The 5,657-nt window shown below is 38.6% G+C and overlaps 1 pseudogene; it reads right to left on the minus strand.

The window, feature by feature from the left end:
* LOC102861575 overlaps positions 1–3,583 on the minus strand; it is a 42,121-nt pseudogene extending 38,538 nt beyond the window's left edge.
* Positions 3,584–5,657: the final 2,074 nt, after the last annotated feature.

Consider the following 5,657-nt stretch of genomic DNA (forward strand, 5'->3'; position numbering starts at 1 on the left):
TATCACATTTGACACATCAGCATCACAGCAACCACGAGTTACCTCTGTACAACAGTGCACAGACCAGTGCTATACCACCTAGAAGAATGTTTGACAAAAAATCAGTTTGAACCTGGCTCAATGGCTGCAGGACCGAGGGCCCTTTGGGGATTTATGCCTTAACTGAGGAGGACCTGAAGTGCTTGCTACAGAGGGTCAAGGACTGCAGCCTTCAATATGGATTGAGGCTCAATATCAAGAAGACAAAGATTCTCATCACTGGACCAATAGGCAGCATCATGATGGATGGTGAAGAGATTGAGATTGTTAACAACTTTAGTCTGCTTGGCTCCCTGGTCAACACTCTTGCCACCGGCTGCCAGGAAATTAAAAGACATATTGCAATGTGAAAGGGTGCTGTTAAAGACATCTCCAAAGTACTGAAGAGCAATGGTGTCATTCTGGAGACTAAGTGCATCTAATACAGGATATGGTCTTTGCAATCACTTGTTATGTATCAGAGAGATTGTCAATGACTAGGTAGGATAGAAGGAGAATTGATGTCTTTGAGCTGTGATGCTGGAGAAGAGTATTGAGTGTGCCATGGCCTGTTAAGAAAATAAACAAATTCCTCCAGGAGAGGGTTATACCAGGCTGCTCCTTGGAGGCAAGGATTCTGGGGCTTTTGTCTGACATACTTCGGACATGTTGTGAGGAGAGACCGGTCCTTGGAGAGGGACATCATGCTTGGGAGAGTGGAGGGACAGCACAGAAGGGAAAGGCCCTCTATGAGGTGAATTGATTCAGTGACAGGGATAATCAGGATGGGTGTATCGGAGATGGTGCGATTGGCTCAGGACAGAGCAGGGTTTAGGGCTGTTGTACATAGGGTCTCTATGAGTTGCAGGTGACTCGATGGCACATAACAACAACCACCTGCCTTAAATCCTAGGCCAGGACTCAAGGACCCTGTTCCTGGGGCAAAGAGCAGCACTGCACATCAAACACAAGCCCAAAAAAGCACACGACCCCAAAAAGCATGTGACTACCTGCACACACGAACCGCCATGTACAGGCAGCAAGAAGCCACAAGGACTCTATAATAACAGAGCTTTTCATAATACATTGCTAAGATACAACATTAATTTTTTTAAACATAAGTACTTATTTTCAATAACACAAGTTCTTGATGAGTCTTCCTCCTATTCTGATGCCACTTTCTTCTTCATAGAGTTTTGTTTCTCAAATTATTTGCTCAGAATACAGATTGAATAGATATGAAGAGAGGATACAACCCTGACACATTCCTTTCTTGATTTTAAACCATGTAGTATTCCCTTGCTTGGTTTTCACAATAGTCTCATGGTCTAGATATAGATTTTACATGAACACAAGTGTTCTGGAATTCATATTCTTCCCAGTGTTAGCCATAATCTGCTATGATCCACACCGCCAAATGCCTTTGCATAGTCAGTAAGTACAAATAGACATTCTTCTGGTGTTCTTTACTTTCAGCCAGAATCCATCTGACACCAGAAATGATAACCCTAGTGCCACAACCTCTTCTAAATCCCAGAAATACTGGGAAAAAATGAAAGAATGATGGCTGAAAAGTATGGGCTTATTGACAGAAATGAAGCTGGAAAGAGAATGATCAAATTTAGTGCATTTAGTAATTTAGTTATGGAAAATATTTTTTTAAAACACACACACAAATGATGATTTTATACATGGAACTCACTTGATGAAGTGCATATGAATCAGATTGACTGCATCTGTGAAAGGAATCAATGGAGAAACTCAGTATCTACAGACAAAACCAGACTAGATGTCGATTGTGGAACATACCATCAATTACTCATGTGCAAGTTTCAAGTGAAGCTAAGAAAATTAAAAACAGTCCACAGGAGCCAAAATATGACTGTGAGTCTCTCCCAGTTGAATTTAAGCATCAATTCAAGAACAGGTTTCAGGCATTAAGCACAAATAATAAAAGACCAGAGGAACTGTGGGAGGCTATCAAAGATACTATCCATGAAGAATACAAAAGGTCATTACATATAAAGATGAGAAAGAAAACACCAAAACGCATGTCAGAAGAGACTGAAAATTGTATTAGTGTGTCAAGACGCCAAAACAAAAAAGTAAAGATGCGGAAGTAAAAGAGCTGGACAGAAGATATTAGAGGGCAGCTTGAGAAGATAAAGCAAAATATTTTAACTGTGCAAAGAACTAGAGGCAGAGAATAAAAAAGAGAAGAACTTGCTCTGGGATTCCCATTCTCCTCAGAGTCAGCCATAGATTGTTGTGATCCACACAATCAAAAGCCTTTGCATAGTCAATGAAGCACAGACAGACATTCTTCTGGTGTTCTTTGCTTTCTGCCAAGATCCATCTAACATTAGCTATAACATCCCTAGTACTGCGACCTCTTCTAAATCCAGCCTGCACATCTGGCGGTTCTCTGTTGACATATTGTTCCGAATGTTTTTGGATAATTTTCAGCAGAATCTTGCTTGCATGTGATATTAATCATAGTGTTCGATAATTTCCACACTCTGTTGGGTTACCTTTCTTTGGAATGGGAACAAATATCGATCTCTTCCAGTCAGTTGGCCAGCTGGTTGTCCTCCAGATTTCCTGACACAACCTAGTGAGCACATCCAGGGCACTGTTTGTTGAAATAAATCAATTGGTATGCAGTCAACTCCTGGAGCCTTGGTTTTTGCCAATTCCTTTATAGCAACTTGAACTTCCTTCTTCATCACCATAGATTCTTGCGCATATGTTATTTCATGAAATTCCTCTGTGTCAGCCAATTCCTTCTGATACAGTGACTCTGTGTACTCCTTCCGTCTTCTTTTTATACATTCTGGATCATTCAACATTCTACCCAAACAATCCTTAAGTATTGCCACCCGTGGCTTGAATTTGTTTTTTAACTCCTTCAGCTTAAGAAACACTGAGCAAGTCCATCCCTTTTGATTTTCTGACTCCAGCTCTCTGCACATTTCATTAAACTGAATAAATATTGCATAGGGATCAGTAGTATCTGGTATGTCCTAGAATTTTACTAAAGGAACTCAGATGTATTAATACTAACAGAGAATCAGAAGACTCTAACATTGCTTACACTCTCTTTCTTAATTTTCTGCTACTCTGAGATAGATGATTGTCTATATTTTTGTGGTTTTCTTGCTAACTGTTTCATCTTTAATGGGCCTTTACTATAGAGTGTCCTATTAGCATTAAATTACATAATTCTATCCTGGCTCTCTTTAGATTCTCATGAGGATTTTTGTGTTCTGATATTTCACTGTGTCCCTTAGTTTATATTTGTTACACTTTGTAAAACATCTTCATTTGAATGTCCTTGGTTAATTGTCTATAGATAAGTTTGCATTATTCTCTTTCTTCCAGACTATCATCATTACTACCTCTCTCATTAAAATAAATGACATGGCTTTTTAATTCTTAAATCTTGTAGTCTTTCTCTTTTTGTTTTAATTCAGCTACTTACCAAGTCCATTACTTTAGCTTCCTTCGTAAGCCCCTCTTCCCTTTTCCTCATTCCCAGCATCAAATCAATTCCCACGCTCTCCATTTCTTGCTCCTAAATAGCTCATATATCTATGCCCTTTTAACTTTACCCACAACCACTAATAGCAGATTGCCATCTGATTGTGCCAGAATATTTAAAAGATACCTCATTAGTTTCCTGTTTTCATTACTACTCACTTTTAATCCCTGTTCTCAGTCTGAATGGAAAGTGTATCTTCAAAAAGTGTGCCCCCTTTCTTAAAACTCCTCAAAGATACTCCACCTCTCCTAGGGTAAACTTCAAGCATGATATAAAAAATCTTCATGAATTATATCTTATTCACAACATGAATATATATATATGTGTGTGTGTGTGTGTGTGTGTGTGTGTGTGTGTGTGTGTGTGTGTATTTTCTTTTGTAAAACCTCTAACTTATCCTGAGACCTTATGTATATGTCACTTCTTATAGAGAGCTATAGAGAGCTCTGGTGGACAAGTGGTGAGAATCTTCTCAGCAATTCTGTTTCTTTGTTTTGATATTTCAAAAGACTTTCTTCTTTACTGTTGTTGTTGTTGTGTACCATCAAAGTGGAGTGACCCATAGTTGATATTCCAGAGGGTTTTTTCAAAGGCAATTAATTGCAAAGGAGAAGATTGGGAAATGCCTATCCTTCTTTCGCGGATCCCATTCTACTCTGCTAAGCTAAGCTAGATAAGCTCCTGGATCAAGTCACACAATAACTATCCATAAGAGTGTAAATTAGTGACTACATTTGTGTGTCCATTTTCACTTTTCCTATTTCAAATAGTAGGATAATCTTTTTTCTCCCATATTGAAACTCGTTCCCTGTGCATACTTGACAATGTGAAAAATATACTAATAAAGGTATTGGCAGGAAGATTGAACCATTTTCTACACTACTTTTATAAGTCCTTTAAAATTTAAGTAACAAAATGTCGTGGATCTGTGTGATGGAGAAATTGTTGTTTTCATGTGATTTGGGATTTTTCAGGCTTTTGGGAATGTCAATTCTATTTCTTAAGAGGTGTACCACCTCCTTAAAAATAGAAAAAAGGTAGGAGACATCTCACTTCCTGATAACAAATCCTACTACACTGCTGTGGTGATTAAGACGACATGGTACTGGTACAATTACAGACACACAGATCAGTGGAATAGAATTGAGAACCCAGGAGAGCTCATCTACCTATAGTCAACTGATTTTTGACAAGGAGGTGAAATCAGTTAAGTGGAGAAATGGTGTTGGCAAAATTAGAAAACTATCTGCAGAAGACTCAAGAAGACTCAAGCAAGATCCACACCTTACTCCATGCACAAAAACCAACTCTAGGTGGATCATGGACCTAGGACTAAAACCAAGGACTATAAACTTTATTAAAGAAAAGCTTGGAAGAACTCTAGAAGTCCTAATCCACAACATAAACAGTCTTCCAAGCATCCCGAAAAATCTACAACCAGCAGAAGATAAAATAGATGAATGGGACCTTCTAAGAATCAAATCCTTATGCACATCCAAGAACTCCTCCTACAGGGTTAAAAGGGAAGCTACAGACTGGGAAAAACTATTTGGTAATGACATGTCAGGTAAGGGACTTATATGTAGAATTTATAAAATACTTGACCACCACAACAATATAAAGGTAAACAATCCAATTGAAAATGGGCACAGAATATGTACAGACACTTCACCAAAGAAGACATTCAGATGGCCAACAAGCACATGAAGAAATGTTCAAAATCCCTAGCTCTAAGAGAGATGCAAATCTAAACAACTATGAGATATCATCTCACCCCAGTCAAAATAGCAAAATTTAACAGAACAACAAGCAAGAAATGCTAGCGAGGTTGTGGAGTAACTGGAACCCTTAGTCACTTTTTGTGGAAATGTAATATGGTGCAACCACTGTGGAAGGTGGTATGGCATTTTCTCAAAAAGTTGCAAATAGAGAAATCATTTGACCCAGCAATTCCACTACTGGGAATATAACCCAAAGAGACCATAACTGACATCCAAGCAGATATATGTACACCCATGCTTATTGCACTTTGTTTACAATAGCAAGGAGTTGGAAACAACCTAAGTGCCCATCAACAAATGAATGGATAGAGAAGCTG

Source organism: Elephantulus edwardii, unplaced genomic scaffold (assembly GCF_000299155.1).
Source record: "Elephantulus edwardii isolate Elephantulus edwardi_28Jun2011 unplaced genomic scaffold, EleEdw1.0 scaffold00043, whole genome shotgun sequence".
In the NCBI taxonomy this organism is placed as follows: Eukaryota; Metazoa; Chordata; class Mammalia; order Macroscelidea; family Macroscelididae; genus Elephantulus; species Elephantulus edwardii.